Source organism: Saccopteryx bilineata, chromosome 6, assembly GCF_036850765.1.
Source record: "Saccopteryx bilineata isolate mSacBil1 chromosome 6, mSacBil1_pri_phased_curated, whole genome shotgun sequence".
Lineage (NCBI taxonomy): Eukaryota > Metazoa > Chordata > Mammalia > Chiroptera > Emballonuridae > Saccopteryx > Saccopteryx bilineata.
The window spans coordinates 134,014,562-134,024,746 of record NC_089495.1 but is presented as its reverse complement, the minus strand read 5'-3'; the positions used below and the strand labels follow the sequence as shown (position 1 = coordinate 134,024,746).

The following is a 10,185-nucleotide window of genomic DNA, read 5'->3' as shown; positions in this document are numbered from 1 at the left end:
TCTCTTGGAAGAAGAAATCCTCCAATCTTATCTTGGCTTAATTAGAAGCCATAGTTTCTTAGCTGCATCTTTTCCCAAGTGAGAATGACAAAGATATTTAATTGTATAGCTAGTGTTAGGGAATCTTTGTAGGACTTTAAAGGGCAATATGACCAAGTGTTTCCCAGAAAAAGCAATTCAAAGGGGGAAAATATCTGAATGGTACATGATAAGGGCTAATTTATTATTTGAAAAGTTCTTCAACAGTAAAATCATCAACACAGTAGGAAAATAGACAAAGTTTATAGTGAGGGTAGTTCATATATATATATATATATGCAAAAAATAATTACAAAAGACTCATACACCTATACAAAAAGAAGCTCAACTTTATTCTTAAAGAAATAAAAATAATAAAGCATTTGAGATCTTGCTTCCTGGTATGTCATGGTTTGACTCAAATAAACATAATTATCTTTAAAAAGAAAATTGAAATGCTATTTTCAGCTAACAGATCGGCAAATATCAAAAGTTGCAGTACAATATTGGTAGTTTTGTTTTTTTTAATTTTATTTATTCATTTTAGAAAAGAGAGAGGGGGGGAGAGAGAAGGGGGGGGAGCAGGAAGCATCAACTCCCATATATGACTTGACCAGGCAAGCCCAGGGTTTCGAACCGGCAACCTCAGCATTTCCAGGTCGGTGTTTTATCCACTGCGCCACCACAGGTCAGGCTACAATATTGGTAGTTAAGTGTGCAATCTGGTGCATTTTCATTTCGGTATCCTTTCTTTCCCTCTATAGCCCATAAACTGACCAATTCTACAGATCTAGGAGTAATTTATTTCCCTGGCAGCAACATCTTTTTACGTGCATGGGAATGTGATTTAAGCTAATTCATTAGGCTGTATCTCAGGATTGTTTGCAATGCCAAGACAAAAATGTTCTCTCTCTCTTCATAGGTGGACCAGAAAATAGATAACCTAACTCAGAAGCTTTGGCAGACTTTTTCTTATTTGAGAGAAATTGGCCTGAGTAGGAGAATGGCCTACAGAGAATAAAGAGGAAAGTCAAAGTCTTCTTAAGCCACACAGGAAGCCTGTCCTCCTGCTTCACTTTTATCATTGGTCAGTAAATCTCTATTTTATAACTCAGTCTGTTAAATGCAACCATAAATATACAATCGAGTCGTTTGGTCTTTCTGGAGTTTTTCTGGTTCCCCCTGTGGCAAATGGTCCCATGAGGCAATGAAGCCCTCAAAGACAGAAAAGTCAGAGCAACAGAGGGTAAAAACCCTCCAGGTTGATAGCTCCAACCTTTATTCTGTAACAATATGCTTGTATGTATGAGGAAGTCATGAACAGATACAGAAGACACCAAGAACAGATTTCTTTGGGGAGAAAGATCAAGGACTTCAGTACAAAACTCACATTTTACTGACTCTCCTATGGTGTTGATTATTATCAAAACCATGTGCATGCTAAAGAGATCTCAAAAAGCAGCTTTTTCTTGTAGGACTTACTAACATAGTAGGTACACTATTACCATAAAGCCTTTTTATACTACTTTGGTCATATAAAATTGTTCAAAGTTCTGCTGTAGAACAAAAGTTCTTATTTGTCATCTTTCCCCTTTGTCTTTCTGTACACCATCTCTCGGAAACTGGCTAGAATGTTATTTTCTCTTTTTCGTCTCTCTTTTTGATTAAAGGATGCAAGGACTCTCTTCTCATCTGCACTATAGATCTGGTTCTCTTTATACAGTTGCACAGCTTCCCTTCTGTGATGCCCGCTACCAATCATAACATAACCTGAACATTCAAATGAAGCAATCTCTTCACTTGTCAGCTCAATTTCACCTCTTCATGGAACATGCTTTCCAGCTTTTACATACTCAGCCATAGCTGCGCCTTCACCTGGAAGCAAAGCATGGCCATAGTTCAAAAGTTTCTCATCTTGAGAGGTGTTTATTATAGGTGCTTCTGGACCTATGAGATCCACAGTACCTGCAATCTTTGAGTGCTCAATCCAGTATCTTCCAGCAGCTCCTCTTCAGAATCCTTATATAGCTTGAGTCACTGGATTCTTTTTCAGTCTTCTTATTCTTTTCTTGTTTTTCCCTCATCGGAACTTCTTTTTCTTCTCTTTGTTCCTGGATTTTTTTGGTTCTCTTTTTCCCATCATCAGAGCTAGAATTAATGTCAGAGTCTGAATTACTGTCACTATTATCATAATTTCTTTTATATTTCCTTTTGGAACTCTTTTCCTTCTTTTCTTGTTTTTTGAGCGACTGGTCTTCCTTTTCCTTTTTCTTCATAGCTGGAATCAGAACTGCTGGTCTTCTGAGTTTTTACATCTTCATCTTCAAATAGGGTGTGATCATCATAATCCTGCTCAAGAAACTTTGTAGAAAGCCCCCACACCTCAGGAGCTCACAATTCCCCAATCCTTTTCCTCTCAGCCTCCTCTGCCCATAGCTCTCCTCCATCTCGCAGACTTCTTCCCACTGCCTGTCGCCTGCGTAGCGGTGGTGATGGTAGCAGTGTCCACCGCAGTAGATGGGAGAGAACAAGGAGATGCGCAGCCCAGCAGGCAGCTCTGGAGACCCGGAGCCAGCGAGGGGTAAGGAGCAACGGGAGAGATCCCACAGCGGCTTGAAGCCCTGGCGGCCGCGGGAGTGAGAGCGGAAACGGCTGCTCCTTGATGAGCTACGTCATCGTCCCTGGGAGCCCAGGGTGTCCTCCGAAGAGCTAGACCAGGACACTGGTTCCTTGGGCCACATGTCCTCAGGTGACCGAGTGGTTAACGCTGGAGTGTCACCTCAGGGAACGTGGCTGGCCAACAACTTCTGGGGCGCCCACAGTGTTGCGCAACTTCGGCTTCTGGCTGGTTGCCGGGGAAGCTCTGCTGTGCCAGCACTAGGCGAGGCAGGCATCAGTTTCTGTCCTGAGTGGGTGGGGGGTACCGTCAAAACTGTGTTTGGGGTTTACGATTCCCAGCCTGAGCCCCATGGAAACATAAAGATACAAATATTGATGGACTTACAACCTATGCAACTTACGACCATTGGACTGTACGACCACAATCGCCAGCCAGGACTGCTCCGCCTCTGGCAGCACATGCGTTCCCCAGCTGGGCGTAGGACAGTGCGGACCAGCTTACCGCAGCACTACCATCTCCGCATGCACCGTTTCAACTGTTATCCCAGACTCGGTACAACAATTTGTGTTTTGTGTCTTGGATATTTTTCATCAAATCCCTCCCAAGATGTCTACCAAGAGGAAATTGTCTTTGCAAATATTAAACCAGTTGTACTGGTAATGCAGTGTTTTACTTAAACCTGACGAATGTAAAAATAAGTAACAAAATGATGTAGAGATGATACAAATGGCAAAAAATGAACAAAGAAAATTATGATATATAACAATGAAAGAAAATTATGATAAAATATGACTTAAAGATTTTTATAACATCATTTCACAGTACTGTACATATAGCCTACTCAACTTACGACCAAATCGTGTTACAACCGGTCTGTTGGAACCCATCATGGTTGTAAGTCAAGCACTAGCTGTATTTGCATCAGTGAATCCTTCTGATGTTCAAACATTTCCTAAGATATTTGCTTTCTCCCTCTTTGCTCCTCTGTTCTCACTTCCGTCCTTTTAACCATGCCCCTTGCCGGAGGGACCTGACCTCCCATTGACCATTTTCGGGGCAGGGAATTGGTTATTAATGACTCCCCACCAACTTGTTCCTACTGGAATCAAGAACCAGAACTTCACCTGACCAGGCGGTGGCACAGTGGATATAGCATCGGACTGGGATGCAGAGGACCCAGGTTCAAGACCCCGAGGGCGAAAGCTTGAGCGTGGGCTCATCTGGTTTGAGCAAAAGCTCACCAGCTTGAAACCAAGGTCACTGGCTCGAGCAAGGGGTTACTCAGTCTGCTGTGGCCCCACAGTCCAGGCACATATGAGAAAGCAATCAATGAACAATGAAGGTGTCTCAACAAAAAACTAATGATTGATGCTTCTCATCTCTATCCGTTCCTGTCTGTCTGTTCCTATCTCTCTCTCTCTCTCTCTAAAAATAAAAATAAAAATAAAAAAGAACCAGAACTTCTTTGGAATCTAATTTTGAGCTCAGCCTTTTAGCCAAGTGAAGGTTCAGATTTTTATTCTTAAATTCACACTTTTCTACCTAGAAACAGGTAAACTTCCAACTCAACCCTGTAGATGTCTCCGTCTGTACTTTTTTCAGAAACATTGTGATTTTGGAACCACTTTGCCCACAAACTTGTTTCACTCTGAAATGACAAACATTTCATATAGGATCATTTCCCCCTCGTCTTAAAATGTGTGCAGGGAATGCTGTCATCTTGATTATAGTAACCTTGATCTGCTCACCTAGTTGACAGACTTGGAAAGTGATGGAAAAGCTAATCTGAATTTAGGAATGGTGCTTTCCTGATACTGGATTTCTAAACAATAAAATGGGGAAATTAAATTGAATAGGACCCAATTAGATCATTTGATCCAAGTAGAATTTTAGTAATGTGATGGAAAGAGGTAAGAACTGGCATGATGCCCTGCCACAAACTATGCTAATTTAGGAACAGGCAAATAGGAGGGAATGTGTAAGTGAATGGTCACATGTATAGTGAAAATATCACAATGGATCAGTATTGTAGATTCCCTGTAAGTAACAATGTCATACTTTATATAAAAATTTTTCCTCTGGCATTATAAACTACTTTGTAGGCTAATGAAATGGATGTATAAGTTTTGCTTGTGATAACTGTAAAATTAAACTATTGTAGTTAGTGTCTTATGAGGATTTTGACTATTAATGGATTGATGAAATATACCTTTCAGATAACGTATAGAGAAATTAGTTTTAGAATATATTTTTGTTCTTTAAGTAAGCTATGACCAGAACAGGAGTCAGCCAACTTTTTCTGTAAAATGCCAATATTAAGTATTTTATATTGTTTGACCCAACAGGCAAAATTGAGGATATTATATACACACATATAACAAGAGAAAAACAAATTTCCATACTTACTGATGAAACAGAATTATTATTCAAAACATAATAGAGTACAGTTTTTAAAATAAGGTCTTAAAGTGGCAAGAATGAAAATTTTTTTGAGGGAATTGCATTTTACTTAATTAGAGCTCTGCCATTTCAGATTACTCATCTGTGACTTGCCTATGTGTTGTTGTTATTCAGGGTTTCATGAAGAGGAGCTGCAAAGGAATGAGGCAGCAAGTGGAGGACCCCAATCTTTCCAGGACTGAGGTGACTTGGACAGATCAGCTATCCAATTTATTAATCAGACACATGACATCATGGGTGAGGAACTAACAAACAGAATACAATGTACAATTTTATTATTTACTTTTGCAAAACCGATTAGATTGCTCTTGCCCTTTCTGAGATATAACACCACACCATCTGCTTTCTGAAACCTGACCTGCAGAAAGCTCCAGTAGGGCCAAGCATTGTGACCTTTAGCCTTCTCTGGGCGCGACTGCCTTCAGTCAAATATGCTTGCTCTCAACCTTCACTTTCTCAGGACGGGAACAGAGTCACTTGGTGCCTTGGCTTTTGTCCAACACCTATGAATATTCCTTGTCAGTTTGGGGGTCAGAATATTGGCTTTCTCTTGTTTATTTGTAGAAGTTCATTGTATTTTCTGTGTATTGATCCTTGTTGATTATGTTGGTTACAAATAGCTCTGTCAGTCTTTTGTTTGTCATTTCCACTTGTTTCTGGTATCTTCTGATTTTAATGATATAAAATTTACTATTTTTTTTTCTTTGCATTTGTGCAGTTTGTGTATTTGTAAAGATATCTTGCTTTACCCAAGAGCATAAAGAAATGTTCCTACTTTCTTCTGGATTGTGAAGGTTTTGCTTTTTGACTTTTAAATGTTTAAACTATTGGAATTAATTTTGTGCTTGTGTCAACCAAAACTTTTTTTCATTTGGATCAAAATATTACAGCATCAATTATCAAATGTTTATACACATACACCTATATACCTACATCTATATTTGTTTCTATAAGTAACTCTAGATATTGGGACCTTGAGTTCATGCTGACACCTTTAATTCCAATTCAACACTACAGGATTTATTTTGGCTTTTCTCTTTTCCATGTTTGTAATTCCTTCTTTGACATGTGAATCCTGGCTCCCAATATGTTAAGTATATTTACCTATTTCATTGATTCATCTTGTATGTAATCAATTTTCCCATGTCTTCTTGCTCTCCTCAGTTGGGCTCAGACCTCAAATCAACAAGTGGTGACACTTGAATGGGCTCTTCAGAATAGATTGTAGAAATGTCTCAGTCAATTCTGCCAAAACCTGTGTTTCCACCCCTGTGAACACCCTCTCCTCCCCCCACTTGGGCTCCAAACTCATTCTGGGCTGGGCTGCTGCTTTCTCTCCTATTTCCTTTGGCTCCACCTAAAGGCTTTTGGACAGAATTATTCAAATGAAAGGCAAATTTTTTATTTAATTAAAAAATTACTGCCTGATCAGATGGTGGTACAGTGGATAGAGCATTGGCCTGGGATGCTGAGGACCCAGGTTCAAAACCCCAAGGTTTCCAGCTTGAGTACGGGCTCACCAGCTTGAGCACGGGGTCACCAGCTTGAGCGTAGGATCATAGATATGACCCTACAGTCACTGGCTTGAGCCCAAGGTTGCTGGCGTGAGCAAGGGCTCAGCTAGAGCCCCCCAATCAAGGCACATATGAGAAAGCAATCAGTGAACAACTAAGGTGCTGTAACAAAAAATTGATACTTCTCATCTCTCTCCCTTTCTGTCTGTCTCTTTCTCTATCACTAAAAATAAATACATAAATAAAAATTACTATGAAAAATTTCAAATATAAAGAAAATATTACTGTGACACCCCCATGCCTCTCACCCAACTTCAAGTCATCTTTGTACCATTTTTTTTGTTTCTTTTTCTAGTTCTTTCAGAGTATATAAAGCCATTTATTTGATGAAGAACCTAGCTCTTACACCCTATAAAATGTCCCCCATTTTGGATTTGGTTGATTACTTCTTTTAAGTATCATATTCACCTGCATATATAAGAATAACCTAGCAAATTTTACAGTTATTCACACCCGAGTCCCAAACCTCTGACATTCTGATATAATTGATTTTGGTTCTAGCCAAGGTATCAGGATGTTTTAAAAGCTCCCCAATGATTCCAATGTGCTGTGGGGTTTGGAAACTGTGAACTTTGCTTGTTTCTGTATGTCACCTATACATAGGTCTTAAGAAGCTTAATTAGATTTAGGTTCTTTCATGCCAGGGCAATGCCCTGTTACCTCCGGTGCCAGCTAGCTCATCAAGAGAAAAATATTTTCTAGTTTCATTTGTAACAGCCTTTGGGACCTCTCATTTTCTTAAGTTCTATCCCTTCCTTATTATTCTTTTTGCTTTTTAAGATTTTACTTATTTTATAGAGGAGAGAGACAGAGAGAAGGTGGGGAGAAGCAGGAAGCATCAACTCCCCTATGTGCCTTGACCAGGCAAGCCCAGGGTTTCAAACCAGCAGCCTTAGCATTCCAGGCCAATGCTTTATCCACTGCACCACCACAGGTCAGGCCTTATTGTTCTTTGAACTGCAGAGGAATAGACTGAGTAATAAATACTCAGGAATCACTGCAGTGTTATTTATAATGACCAAGCTGTAGAAGCAACCCAGGAATTAAAATTGTGTACATATATACAATGGAATATTATTTGGTCTTAAAAAGAATAATATCTTACCATTTGCAACAAGATGGATGGACCTAGTGGGTATTATGCGTAATGAAATAAGTCAGACAGAGAAAGACAAATACCATATGAGTTCATTTACATGTGGAATCTAAAGAACAAAAAAAATGAACAAACAAAACAGAAACAAACTCATAGACACAGAAAGTGGAATGGTAGTTGCCAAAAGAGGGTTTGGGAGGCTGGGTGAAAAGGTGAAGGGATTGAGAAATACAGATTGGTAGTTTCAAAACAGTCATGGTGATGTAAAGTACAGCGTATAGTCACTGATATTGTGATTAACTATGTATGATGCCAGGTGGATACCTGAAATATTGTGGGCACCACTTTGTAAATTATATAACTGCCTAACCACTATGGTGCACACCTGAAACTGATATAAAATAATATTGACTATGAACTGTAATTGGATAATAAAATTGAGAAAACTCAGGAAGTTGCCAGCATGATACAGTACTTTTCCACTTAAAACTTTTATCAAACTTGCAATTCCATGGGCTGGAAAGGAGACTTACTGATATCTCAGTCAAGCAAAATAACGGCAATCCTTCTGGCTTAAAATCTAGCCCCATTTGGTTCAAAGGAATCTCAGATGTTTCTTCCATTTTAGAGTAGGCTTAGCTTATTAGCTTATTATAGGCCCAGCATTGTTCTAAGCACTTTACATTAAAAACTTCCATAATGCTTACAACATCCTTATCTACTATTCTCATAGAAACTATTTATCTTCCTCTCCTTACAGTTCCTTTAGAAATCCGCAACAAAATTTAACTGCACAGTCCTTATACTTGCAAGTTGTAAAATACTTTTAAAGAAACCTCAAAACGAATAACAAGAGCACTTACAATATAATTGCAACTGAAATGTAATAACACTGTGCACCAAAATATACAGGAAATTCTAACCATCTTACCTGCACCTAGGAGCAAAGAAGAAAACCTGACTCTTCAGCACTTTTTCACTTTTCTTCATCACCTACGAGAGTAATTCTATGGCACCTCACCTTCACGTGGTCTGGATAATGGCATCACCTGGAGCCTGACCCTAGGTCCCCAGTCCCCTTCTCACTGCAGGTTCAGACTGCACTGTGCCTGAGTCCGTCCGCCCCACACCTCACCTCTCGGGTCCTCCCCGCGCACCTCTGGCCTTCAGACCCTCCATGGCCGCCATTCGTTCAGTATCTTTCAGGGACGCATCCATTAGAAAGTGACAGGACCCAACCCGTATTGCAGACCTAAAGTTTAACAAACAAAAATCATAAAGATAGCCTTGGACAGTTCACTCAGTGGATATAGACTGTGGGCCCGGCGTATGGACAACCCAGGTACCATTCTGGGTCAGGGTACACGGAGAAAGGACCATCTGCTTCTCCCCGCTCTCTCTCCCTCGCCCTCTCCCCCTCCAGCAGTGCAGCGTGGCCCCAGCACTGTCAGCCTCAGGATCTGAAAACAGCTTCATACTAGAGCATCTGCCCCAGATAGGGTTGCTGTGTGGCTTCCGATGAGGTACATGTGGAAGTTTGCATCACTATCTCCCCTACTCTCACCTAAAAAATAGATAATTATTATAGAGGTTATAAAATTAAAACAACTCTTTAAAGAAATTACTCACATAATACAAAGATGAGCCACAAACAAGGATGAAATATTTCCTTGCCATGTATCTGATCAAACATTTCTACTCCATACAGTGACATGAAGACAATAAAATGACCTTTCTGATCAAAATTCACATGGTTCTCTAAAACAAATAATAACCACGCTGACAAATAGCTTTCTAGCTAAACACAAACCTGGCCTGGTAACACAGTGTGGACAAAAAGGGATTCCATTAATAGGGTCCTTCTCGTGATCTGTTAGAAAATTCCATTCATTCCTCTTGTGGCCATCGATCTGGAAACCTATAAGAAAAGAAAATGGTGATACCCATTCCATTAACATGTTTTCAACTAAACTTCTAAAACATCCCCCCAAATAAATCACTACTACAGTTAAAATGTATTAAAATGATAAAAATGTTACATTTCAACTTTCTACAAGTCAAATTTGCCCCCAGGGCATATTCAGCCAAGATGGCGCATTTCATTACAGAGAGGGTGGCGGTTACTGGGGAGTAGTGCAGACACTAGAATGCTGCTGAGCACCTACTATGCAGAGAGCCTTCACCCACATCTAAAAGTACCCGGGCAAAAAACATCTATATTACTGAGAAGACAAGCCTTACTTTCTGGGAAATAAAATGAAGAGTCCATGACCACACAACAGCATGTCCTTTGCTATCCTACCCCTCAAAGCATGCCTCTCTTCAAAGACAACATGGAGGCTGAAACGGAAAGAGCAACAACAACAAGCACAGAACTCGCCATCTTCCAAAGACTGTTTACAGTTATCCTAGGCTCA

The 10,185-nt window shown here is 40.0% G+C and overlaps 1 pseudogene; it reads right to left on the bottom strand.

The window, feature by feature from the left end:
• Positions 1 to 1,591: 1,591 nt before the first annotated feature.
• LOC136308364 (NKAP-like protein) lies at positions 1,592 to 8,956 on the bottom strand (annotated as a pseudogene).
• Positions 8,957 to 10,185: the final 1,229 nt, after the last annotated feature.